Genomic DNA, 11,513 nt, shown 5'->3' with positions numbered 1-11,513 from the left:
CTCCAGGCTCAGTGGTGGAGCGGTTAAGCGATGCGCAACACCACCGCGATGGCAGGTGCTCCCAGCGGTATGGGGCTTGTGAGACCTAGGGTGCTCTTCCCGAGCGACCAATCATTAATTTAACTTCCATCTACCACAGTGAGCAGTTTTCTCACTACCCCGCGGATTGAGTGTTATGACGCCGCCAGGTCACGTGACCTAGGCGGCCCATCTGCCTCCAAGGTTGCTCTCTGAGGACCACCTACCCGTACCATGCCCGTTATTTTTCGCCCCCAACGCCGACAAAGCCGACGCAAGATTTTCTGTGAAATGGGGCCTTTAACGCTATCGTGTTAAAAACTAATGAAAAAAAAACAAACACATGTTCATGAAAAGAGACTCCCTCAAAAAACTGTGATTAGGGCGTCCAGAAATGTTGCCAGAACACAGTACTGTTCTTTGAAAGGGGAAACAAATCATTTAGTAACTAGTTGTCACACAGTATAACTCCAAAGTTAACGGAATTTTAGGTTTCCCAGTCAAAACACTCTACAGGATTCAAAGACAGAAAATTTCTGTAGTCTTGCCGTATTTTGGGCATGACTTGTGTAGTCTGTCTTGTCTTCTGTAGTCTGTCTTGTTTTTTGTAGTCTGTCCTGTCTTCTGTAGTCTGTCTTGTCTTTTATAGTCTGTCTTCTGTAGTTTGTTCTCTCTTTTGTAGTCTGTCTTGACTTCTGTAGTCTGCCTTGTCTTCTGTAGTTGGCTTGTCTTCTGTAGTGTGTCTTGTGTAGTGCTCGTACACTGTGTAACAGTCGTTACTGTGTCACCTTTCAATTAACACAGGATTTGTGTTCTGGAGGAGGCAATGCACAAAAATGCACAGCTTGTTAATGGTCGCCTGCCAATTAACACAAGCTTTGTGCATTCCAGAGTAATTTGGTCACAAAACCACTAGAAATGAAATAAAAATGATCAATATTTATTTACTGTTTAGTGCTTTTTTTTTCGAGCTTGCTGATGCATGCTGTCCAGCGTTGTCCTGGCCACAGGTTCCTAGATACATCGCCCATGAGCCAAGATAAATGGTTTTTGTCTTGGCTGAAAAAAAGAAAAAATAGAGATCACCGCTGCTACCTGCCCAAAAAAATGTGAAAGCGTTGACGCCTCCTCGACACTGGTCGCCTTTCAAATTTGGCGCCATGGTTGTTTTCTCGTTGACTTGATTGGTTATCAACTAACTCTTACTTTACCCTCATTTCATCCAAGCAACGATTTCAAGTTTTCAAATTTTCCTGCATGGATCGTTCCTGCCCACTCACTGAATACTCACCCAGTCTAACCACCCATTCATTGCCTTTTGCTTCTCAATAATTACCTAATTGCCTCTAATTTATCATTCTTTTTCCTATCTCCTGGTTAAGTATAGGACACTTATCACTGGTCATGTGATTGCTCATTTCGAGTTTTCAAACTTGGCGCCATGCTTTGGCTTTCTCCATACTTCCAGTTTTTCAAACTTGGCACTACGCTGTAGCTGTAGGTCCCCCTACTTTCAGCGTTTTCAAATTTCACAGCACTTTTTCTCTGGCCCAGCCACTTTTTGGACACTTTTGGCTGTAAATAATTATCCGATTATGAAATTTTTTTTCGAGCAGCATCCTCACATCATCCTCTGCCAATTATACAACCAATCGTATGACGCTATCTCTTCTGAGTTGCCCACAACTGCTGCGGACACGATCCCCGGCAACATAGCCCAGTAAACTTCTCACTTTATTCAAAATGTTGTAATACTGAACAAGGCTTATGACTGGCCGAGTTGGTACTGACTCACCTTAAAACAAGCCAGAAGACAGAACACACAAGAAGACATGAGCTCAAGAGGCGGGACTAACAAAAATTTAATTGAAGATTTTGATTATTTGATTTGATTTGTGAGCGTTTAACGTCCCAAAGCGACTCAGGCTATGAGGGACGCCGTAGTGGAGGGCTGCAGAAATTTTGACCACCTGGCGTTCTTTAGCGTGCACTTACAACGCACAGTACACGGGCCTCCATTGAAATTTGACTGGCGCGGCCAGGATCGAACCTGCGTCTTTTGGGACCGCAGCCGAGCGTCATAACCACGGAGCCACCGCGGCGGCATCATTGAAGGAAAGCCGCAAAAGAAGACCCGCGAAAAGATACGGGCGCACAATAACCCAAAGCAGTGAAAGGGCAAAGTGCAATCAAAGGTCACTGGCATACTAATCAATCATCTAAAAAAGCAAATTTCTTACGGTGAAGGTTTACCGACGGCTTAGCCACACGTGTCCTTAGCCTTACCGATGTAGTAAGCCTCAACTATCTACCGGCAGATTTATCCCTTCCATAAACCAATGATGTGTCGTGGAAATTAGGCGTGCAAAGAGACAGGTCATCCTCAGATTTGTATTCACAAGATTGAGCATGCAGTGCCAGATTAGAATTTGCCTTCCCCCTATAGAGTGAATGTGCTCAGTCAGGTGCAAATTCAGATATCTGCCTGTCTGCCCATATTAGTTGCAGCCATAAGGCAGTGGAACGCAATAAACTCCATTACTTTTGCAAGTGGTGAACCTTTTTTTGTGACACTGTCCTTTGTGGACAAGTACCCAGTTTTATCAAGCCTTTTTAATGGCGGCGCAAAGGCCTGTCTTGCACTTCGCTGTTAAGACAACAGCAGCATTAGGCTTTCCCGCGACTTTCTTGACACTGTGAAATATTGTGGAGGTAAGGTGTATCAGCATCATCGGAGTATGTGTTCCTTACCCTCGAGCAAGTGAAAACATACTATGACAGGTTGTTGAGATGGCCAAGTGGGAACCCAGCTGCTTGGAAACCTGCTACAAGAATGCGTCCTCAGCAGTGATGGCATGACCTATGTAAAGCTGATGTCATGCACACGATTACACACCCATCAAGTGTTTCCATCTTTACTGACCTTAACCAGCGACAAATACACCTCTTCACCATCCTTCCCCAGCAACGAGTGGTCTGACTCGTAGCTAAAAAGAGCCTTCCCCGATCTTTAGCTGTAGCCCTGACAAACATATTCGTCCACAAAGCGCAGGTCTGCATCAAGAAACTGCTAACGGTTCTGCTTAGACAATTCTGATGTAAAAGACAGGCCTTGACCACATGCCTTAGAGACTCCTAAAACATCTTGTACCAACTTATCTGAGCCTTCTATGTCCAGAAAAATTAGATAGTCATGAACATAACGAAATGCTACTATGCCAAGGTCTTCCAAACAGGGCTCTAATGCCTTATCGACTTTAGACAAAAAATGTTGCTGAGCAAAGGTACGACCTGCGTGTAAATACCGCCCTGCCAACTGACAAATGCGGATTTGCAGTAAAAGGACAACAGCCCCACGAAGCCAGCAACCTAAATCACGCAATCATCTGTAAAAGCATGTTCAGTGTTCACCCTGATGCAGTTTGCACATGCCTGAGAGGTCTATCATGTGACAATGAATAGTGCAGGCCCTCCATGTCAATGCTCACTGCAGAGCACCTGCCTAGGTTGCTGTCCACAAGAAACTAGAACTCCACAGAACTCCACTTTTGTGAGTTGGCAAGGCGGTATTTACATCAGAAATCAGGCATATGCAGAGGGTCCCAGGTTGCACTGTTCCTCCGCGACATTCTTCTGTCCAGAGCCGATACCGCATCAAAGCCCTGTTTGGAAGACCTCGGCATAGTAGCATTTCGTTATGTTGATAGCTACCTAATTTTTTTTCACAAGGAGGGCTCAGATAAGTTGGCACAAGGCGTTTTAGAAATCTTTAGGCATGTGGTCAAAGCCTATCTTTTATGTCTGAATTTCACTAAGCATAACCGTTTGTAGCTTCTTGACTTAGACCTGCGCTTTGCGGACGACCACATCTGTTGGCGGCACAGCTCAAGATCAGGAAGCCTCTTAGCTATGAGTCGAACCACTCGAGGCTGGTGAAGGACAGGTTGGCAATCGCATGCATCACGACCGCTTTATGGAAGTCATGCCATCACAGTGTTTAGAATGCATTCTCGGAGCAGGTTTCCAAGCCAATGGCACCTGGGTTCCCACTTACCCATCTCCCGCACCTGTCAGAGTGTGTTTTTACTCTCTCGAGGGAACGAAACACCATTCGCACGATGCTGACGTAGTTGAGCAGCACAAAAAGACGGTCTCTATACCTTACCTCCACGCCATTTCGCACCGTCCCAAGAAAGATGCACCAAAGTATGATGTTGCTGTTGTCTTGACCGCTAAAAGTAAGGTAGGAGGCCTTTGCTTCTTCGTTCAAACTAGGCTTGATACAACTACGGGTAATCGCCCGCTATGCACAGTGGCAGATAAAAAATGTTCACCACTTGCAAAAGTAAACGGGTTTTTTGCATTCCACTGCCTCGTAGCTGAAACTACTATGGGCAGACAAGCAGATATCTGAATGTGCGCCTGGCTGAGAGCACTTTCACTGTACAGATAAAAAGGCGAATTCTTACCTGACACTGCACGTTCAATCTCGTGAATGCAATCGGAGGATGACCTTTCTCTTTGCACGCCTGATTTCCGCGGCACATCAGTGGTTTAGGGAAGTCATAAATCTGTCCTGATATAGCTGAGGCTTACTACATCAGTAAGGCTAAAAACAAGTGCCTGGCTAAACGGTCGGTGAACCTTCACTGTAAGGAATTAGTTTTTTAGATGGTTTACTGGTACGTCAGTGCCTTTCGATTGTTTTTTGCCCTCTCACTGCTTTGGGGTTTTGCGTGCTTGAATCTCTTTGCAGGTCTTTTTCCACTTTCCTTCCATAAAATTTCAGTTGATAGACCAGCCTCATCTTGTGCTCATCTCTTCTCCTGTTTTGTGTCTTCCGGCTGGTTTTAAGATGTAATACTGAATGCCGGAAGGCAGCCATTTTAGAGTCAAGTGCACTTATAATGGCCACAGCTATGTTCATTTATTACAAAAAATAGTGCTTACTTCATTATTTTTATGCATGAAGTATATGACACTGCATCAAAATAAAAAAAGGACTAAGCCTCTAACCCTCATGACCAAACTGCAGTTACAGCAAACAAAAGGACACCATAAACCTGCCCCACATGCAAAAGCTTGCACTTCAGGCCAATGCAGAAATAAGATCAGATTACTTCCCAAACTGCATGACACGGCCATGCAAGGTAAAGATTGTGACAGGCAATAAAGGAGCAACAAAAAAGCGAACTGTAGGTAGCAGCCAATCTCATGAAGACAAGCAACAAGGTCAGGCCAACATAGACGTGGAAGAAATTTGAAAAAAAATGCCACAACAAGCACATAATAATTTTAAGGTTTTCACAGCCCTTTAAATGGCAAATACTTTCCTGAAAAAACATAACAGAAGCGGCAATTTTTTTCGGCAATCAATTTTTTTCATGTACTTCATTATTCTTGAAGCATGGGCGGGCATAGAGTAGTCAGATTAGTGCATGCGTTCCTAAGCAATGCCATGCCAAAAACTGTACTTACAGAAAAAGCTTGCCTTAATGAGTGAATACCACTGGCCATCCACTAATTTCCCAGCCTGCTCCAGGTCCCTGGCGAAAATCACACGCAACTTGGTGGCATGCACAACTTCCATGCAACTCTTGGTCTTTAGCTGGAAAAAAATTGAGGGATCAGTGAGATATCAAATTTTACATGCATTGCTTTGTTTCAATGACCGACTAAGAAAAAAACAGCGGTTTCTGTGAGCGCAACTATTTTTTCACACTAGCTTTCTACTGTAAACCACGTTTATCGCGACCTAATTTACACTGACTTGCTGCACGGCCCCAGTACTACTGTGTATAGCTCTGTGGTTTCAAATGCTTGTTAGCTCTGACCCCTTGGGCTTGCACTCGTTAATGCAGAAAACCTCGGAAAGGGCAACCAGAGCTTCGAGATTTAAGCCATAGGCATTCAGAAGCTCAGTGGTCTATGGGAGAACTTTTGGCTGGGTGACACAGTAGCAAATGCTGCTCCAGCTACTTTCACTCCATTGCAAAAACTCGCACAGCAGAGACCTGTCCTCCATTTTGCATTGCAGAAACAATCACTGAAATTCAAAGCACGCATACTAAATGCACACCTACCTTCCAACACAGCTTCATAATAATGGGTATAATTATTGGAATGAAATACCAGTGAGTACATATAGTTTTCAATTTATCCAAAAATTACAAGCAACCGACAAACAATAAACATTAAAAGAGAAATAAAATAACCAAAATTCTTTAAAAAATCCGTCAGAAAAATTATGTGACATCCACTACACTCCAGCAGTTCTTTGGCATTGTGCACCTTAAAACCACACTTTCATACAGGCACATTTGCACAGAAATTGCGTTGAACCTGATCTTTAAGAATCTTTATTGGTCCAACAGTAGGGAGAAACCAGGTTTTACTCAAAAACGAAGGGCCCTACACATTGCATCGCAAGCCCAGATGGTGCACTTGAGTCATCTCCTATGCTTATGCAAGAAACAGGAACAGAGATATCTTGACTAAATAAAAAAAAAGGGGAAGTGCAGTTCATGTGCAATGCAGAGAAGATATAAGCAATACCACACTAAAACACTGGGAGGATTCCAAGAGTAGGTGAATGCATGAATGGGTGGCAATCAGATGGCTGAATGAGATTAGTAAATTTTAGGAAAAAGGGTGGTAGCATGTGGCACAGGACACAGTTACCTAAAATAAACTGGAGAACCATTGTTCTGCACTAATTTTAACAGCACATTCACACGACAGACAAAATCACTAACTCCAGGAACGGACTGCGCATCATGCGACTCAATGTCAATCACCATTGCAAATGGCACCAGCACTGCAGACTGCACATGAGTAAACGTAGACATAATTTTGCTCTCAACTTTGAGCAGCAGTCAGCTGCGCTTTTAAGAGCAAAGCTCTAAAGTACGGGAACATTGGCACTTTGTTTTACTGACATGAGGGTGCTTGTGAGCGTGCAAGTCCCATGTTTGTTTTGCACCAAATGTGTTAATTGCGAGGTATGTTTAACTAAAGAGGGGCATCTAACATGGGCATCAGCTCTTCATTACTTCCCTTCTATATCCCTCCCTTATATCACGGTTCAAGTGTCCACCAAAATGTGAGACAGTTACTGTTACCTTTCCTTGAATTTTCCTTCAACTAATTTTAATTTTTTCAAGTATACAGCTTTAAGAAGGTAGAGGTACAAACTGTGCAGTATAATTATATGCTATGGCAATTAACCAGCAATAAATCTGTGCTGACAGCAGCTTGTCCTGTGCATTGCAAGGATGCTATGCCATACAAGGATTGGTGTCATCGTGCCATGTTACATTACTGACAAGTTGGTCTCTGTATCAGAAATACTGGTAAACCATCATTGTAGAGCACAATGTTTTTAAAAGGATAAATTAACATATAGGTCCTTTTCGAGGACACATATGCATACCAGGCAACAGGTGTGCAATGTCAAAGCACGTTTATGTTAACAGCAGCCGCGTCAAGAGCTACATCAGCGACTATATTTTGTACAAGTCTACAGTTCCGGTAATTATAAGCTGAGGTACTGCTGTGAAGTGCATCTAGAGTTTCATGCATTTCTAAACCTAGCTTCAAGCCTATATTGAAAATATTTTTCTAAATAGACAGCTAAGATATGCATCACTGAAAAAGAATAACTACCATGAACGGATCAGGAGGGATGACACAGCCGAAGGCAGGAAGCACGCATGGCCCAATAGATGCTGGCCGCTGGCAACTGCAAATAAATACATCCAGAACAACAGCTGTCAGTGGCTGTAGCTATGTCATGAATGACAAGAGAGGAAATCGTCTACTGCTTTAAAAACTAAACTTAGACGTAATATAAGTAAATAAAAAACCAATGAGCTAGCCCATGACAAAACAAGGACAGATTTTATGTAATGCACCCATATACATTCTTTGAGAAGAGTCACAATGACTCTTATAACCACACTGAAAGATGAGCTGGCTGAAATACTGCACGCCAATTTGAATATAGGATGTGCAGGTTTTCATTAATTACTATTATGGTGCCTTGTACCAATGTCTAGGTGTTAAATTGAAAGTTGCAACCAGTCTGCCTTGGTTAAATGAGAAGAGAGAATTGAAAAAAGCATGCCTTCACAAGCAAGAAGCTTGATATCTCAACGCACAGCTTAGCATCATACAAAAATTGCTAGCACATTTAACAAATCTGCATACAATTAAAAGCTGCACAAATTTGTCGTTTGGCAATGCAAGTAAGGGCAAGAGAAACAAAAAAAAATACCAAAGAACACTCGTGAGTGCGGCGAAGGGAGGTCTGTGGGTAGGATCCCGTGCCTGGGAAGAGTTCCGAGCTCGGAGAATCGCCGGCACCACAGCTGATGGCACGCAACCAAGAATAAATAACAAAGCGAAAATAAGTAACAAAAAACCATCGACAATGGCGAACGACTTGAATGCGGGCCGCAAAAGCGAGGGATATAGCAAAAAGGTAGAAATCCTAAATAATTGTGCAGTTGCATCTCCGACAGCTCGCAGTGCTCAGAAGGAGAGGAAGCATCAACGTTCACAGCTCAGGAGACGCATGATTGATCTAACTTTGACATAACACTGCCTCAAATCCTGTTCCTCTGGGGAAGCACAGACAAGTTTACAAATGACAAGGCGATTAATATGAACTAGCCTTTCGCATGCGATCACTGTCTCAGAATAATTTAGTATGACGCATATTAAGGCACAAGCACTAATCCGATGAGTACTAACCCAGAGCAAAATAGTGCGGTGTCTGGTCGCAGCTGGCCTAGCGCGAGCGCTCCGCCGCGCGGCACTTCTCGCTCATCGTATTCTATGCAGTGCAAATCCATGCTTTTGCACCGAGTGTCGAAGAGCTAGCAAGCGAAAGCGTAACTCTGTTGTGATATCTGGTGCCATTTTTATTTACCACGGCACGCGAGTACTAAATGCACATAAAGACAATGAGAACAACACTTGTCATGCAGGATATAGGCCCTGCTTTTTTGGCGCCGCATTATAGCTGCGGCGGCAACCGCAGGCGGACTGCATCCACTCACATCGCTATATAGCTGCATACAAATAGCGCGTGTGAATACAGATAATTAGCAAAGAAACGCAGAGCGGGACTCACCGGCCATGCGATTCATCCAGGCTTATTAAAACGGCGCAGGAGTCTTCGTTCCCTTTGCAGATGACAAGACGTCGCAGCACTGTCTTTCTTCATGGCCTACCCGTTGCAACTCGCGAATGTTAACAGCCCGAAATCCTGGTCGTTGGCTTCCAAAACACACTCCTCCTCACCTTCCTATTCAATGAGTTCTTCACACGTGTCCGCCGTACAAGTACTCAAGCAATGCCTCAAAGAGGCAAATAATACAAAACACGACGCGTCGGTTGCGCTGCAATGGCGCCGACGGCTGCGCTTTCGTGTCGGTGAAAAATTGCAACCGACGAAAAAAATTTGTTTTTTAAACCACGAATATTTATATTATCTTCACAACAAAGACACTCCAATTATTTTAAATTATTTTTAGATTATCTAAGAATACTAAAGCGCTTTCAGTTACTTTTTCTGGCATGTCGTTTGTAGAAGCTGCGATCCTGTGATCCCCTGAAGTGACCCGGATGCCCTAGCAGACGACGGAGCAGACGACGGTGTTAACAGAATGCAATTCCGTTTGATGCCAGAAAAAATCACTAAGTTGCGACATAAACAGCGAAGAAAAGCGCCGTATCTCAAGCTGGCGATTATCGTGGATAAGTTGAACGCAATTGGCACGATGGAGAGTAGCTGCGATGGATTAATTTTCGCGACACTGGCATGCTCACCGGAGATCTTGAAACTTAGGAGCTTTATCGGTGACCAGTACCAGCGGATTGCTTTGATATCAACTGCGTTACGAAATTACGTCGATACTTGCGTCTCACTTTAGCTAATATGCAACAGCGGCTAGCACTCGCCGCATCCTGATCGCGTGTAGTTTAACAAGCAAGAGCCCACTAGCGCATCGAAGCAGCCGTGTTTTCGAGTTCGTATCGTTACGATAAATACGAGCTGTTTCGGCACGTACTGGAATTGAAGTTCTCAGCCTGTTGCGGTGACGATGGCGTCGCGGACGATCTTAACTAAGACTCGCCGCAACGCAGCCGATAACCCAAGCATATGGGCGTTAAAGGTTGTTCACCAGTACTGCAGACGTGGGCATAAAGTATCGCTCAGTCGCAGCGCCAGTCGCTCGCTTCTCGATTTTCCAGTCTTCCGAGTGAAGGTTGCAAGCTCTTGAGCCAATCAGTGAGCGAGGCGAGCTTTTGGGAACGACGCCGACCGCGGTCGCGCCGGGCAATGAACTACGCGCTACCCCTGGCTGTCCTAGTCGTCGCTAAGCCTAGCCGGTTTCACATCGATGCAGCAGCTGAGTGCACTTCGAAACTGGCTAGCGCTGAGGTGCTGCTCTCGTCATCGTTTTACTGTGAACCTCGTCTCATAGTAAAACAAAGATATGCTCGGTTTCCGCGACACCTTCAGGAGCGGAGCCAGCTGAGGCCACGAGAGCCCTGATTGAGCAGCAGCAATTAAAGGCGCCGTGGGGAGACATTTGTTTGTATTTCTGTTATCGCATCTACCAACGACTCGATATTGGCCAACGATACTCCAACCGACGGCTTAGTATGGACTTGAACAAACATTACTGTCGCATTTTTCTGACGCTGGCGGCCGGTATTCAGCATGGCATGCCGCGCCTGTCCGTTATCATGTCTCTCAACTGTATGGCCGTGGTGCACATCCAAAACCCCCAGACATCCTCCTTTTCGCTCAGATTGTCATAGCACACAGTCACACTGGGATCAGAGTATATATAGTTTAGAGGATAGAGCGCGGGTGCACAGGAGCTAGACTGTGTCAAAGCAGGCGAAACTCTTTAAAGCGCGCGGTTGACGTCAGTCCCAAGACTTTATTCTCATTTCGACCGAGAATCAAATCGGTTCAAACTCGCCGGCTGCCGCATTTCACCTTCGGCTGCAGACGCTGCTGTCTATATTAAGCGACATTTTCCTGTCACCGTCATGAAATTTTCGGTGAAGGCAATGAACGACGTCGTAAAGCATTTTTTTTTTTTGCTATTTTATGGTAAGCACCACGTCACTGCCGCTAAAAAAAAATTCTCCGCCAACACTACATCAGCGTTGCACTTAAGAGCGTTAGCTACGAGAGCTTCAAATGTTTAGATCGGGGTGCTAGATCTGGGTGCTCAGCAAACGTGGAGAAGACAAAATACAAACATCTGAGGGCGTTTCGTTTCGGAAACATTCGTTCTAAGATACAAGCAGCGTCATCTACTTCAAATATTTTGCACTACTATTGCGATTTACAGCCACCTTCGCTATATCCGGTATGTTTCCTCCTTATATATCAGTTAACGAATTTCATAAACGTGTGCAATTGTTTGACCGCATCCGGAACCCTCTGCGACAAACGATTAGGCCATATG

At 44.5% G+C, this 11,513-nt stretch overlaps 1 long non-coding RNA gene across 1 annotated transcript; it reads right to left on the bottom strand.

Annotated features, from left to right (window-relative positions):
• Positions 1 to 1,007: 1,007 nt before the first annotated feature.
• Positions 1,008 to 8,588, bottom strand: LOC144111343 (uncharacterized). Its single transcript, XR_013310029.1, has 4 exons — positions 8,294 to 8,588; positions 7,684 to 7,759; positions 5,497 to 5,626; positions 1,008 to 1,077 (listed from the first exon to the last, which is right to left on the bottom strand). It is a non-coding gene; the product is annotated as an uncharacterized LOC144111343 (long non-coding RNA).
• Between the last annotated feature and the right edge of the window lie 2,925 nt (positions 8,589 to 11,513).

The sequence above is a fragment of the Amblyomma americanum genome, chromosome 11, assembly GCF_052857255.1.
Source record: "Amblyomma americanum isolate KBUSLIRL-KWMA chromosome 11, ASM5285725v1, whole genome shotgun sequence".
NCBI lineage: Eukaryota > Metazoa > Arthropoda > Arachnida > Ixodida > Ixodidae > Amblyomma > Amblyomma americanum.
The sequence above is the reverse complement of the archived record's forward strand: the minus strand, read 5'-3'. Positions and strand labels throughout refer to the sequence as shown.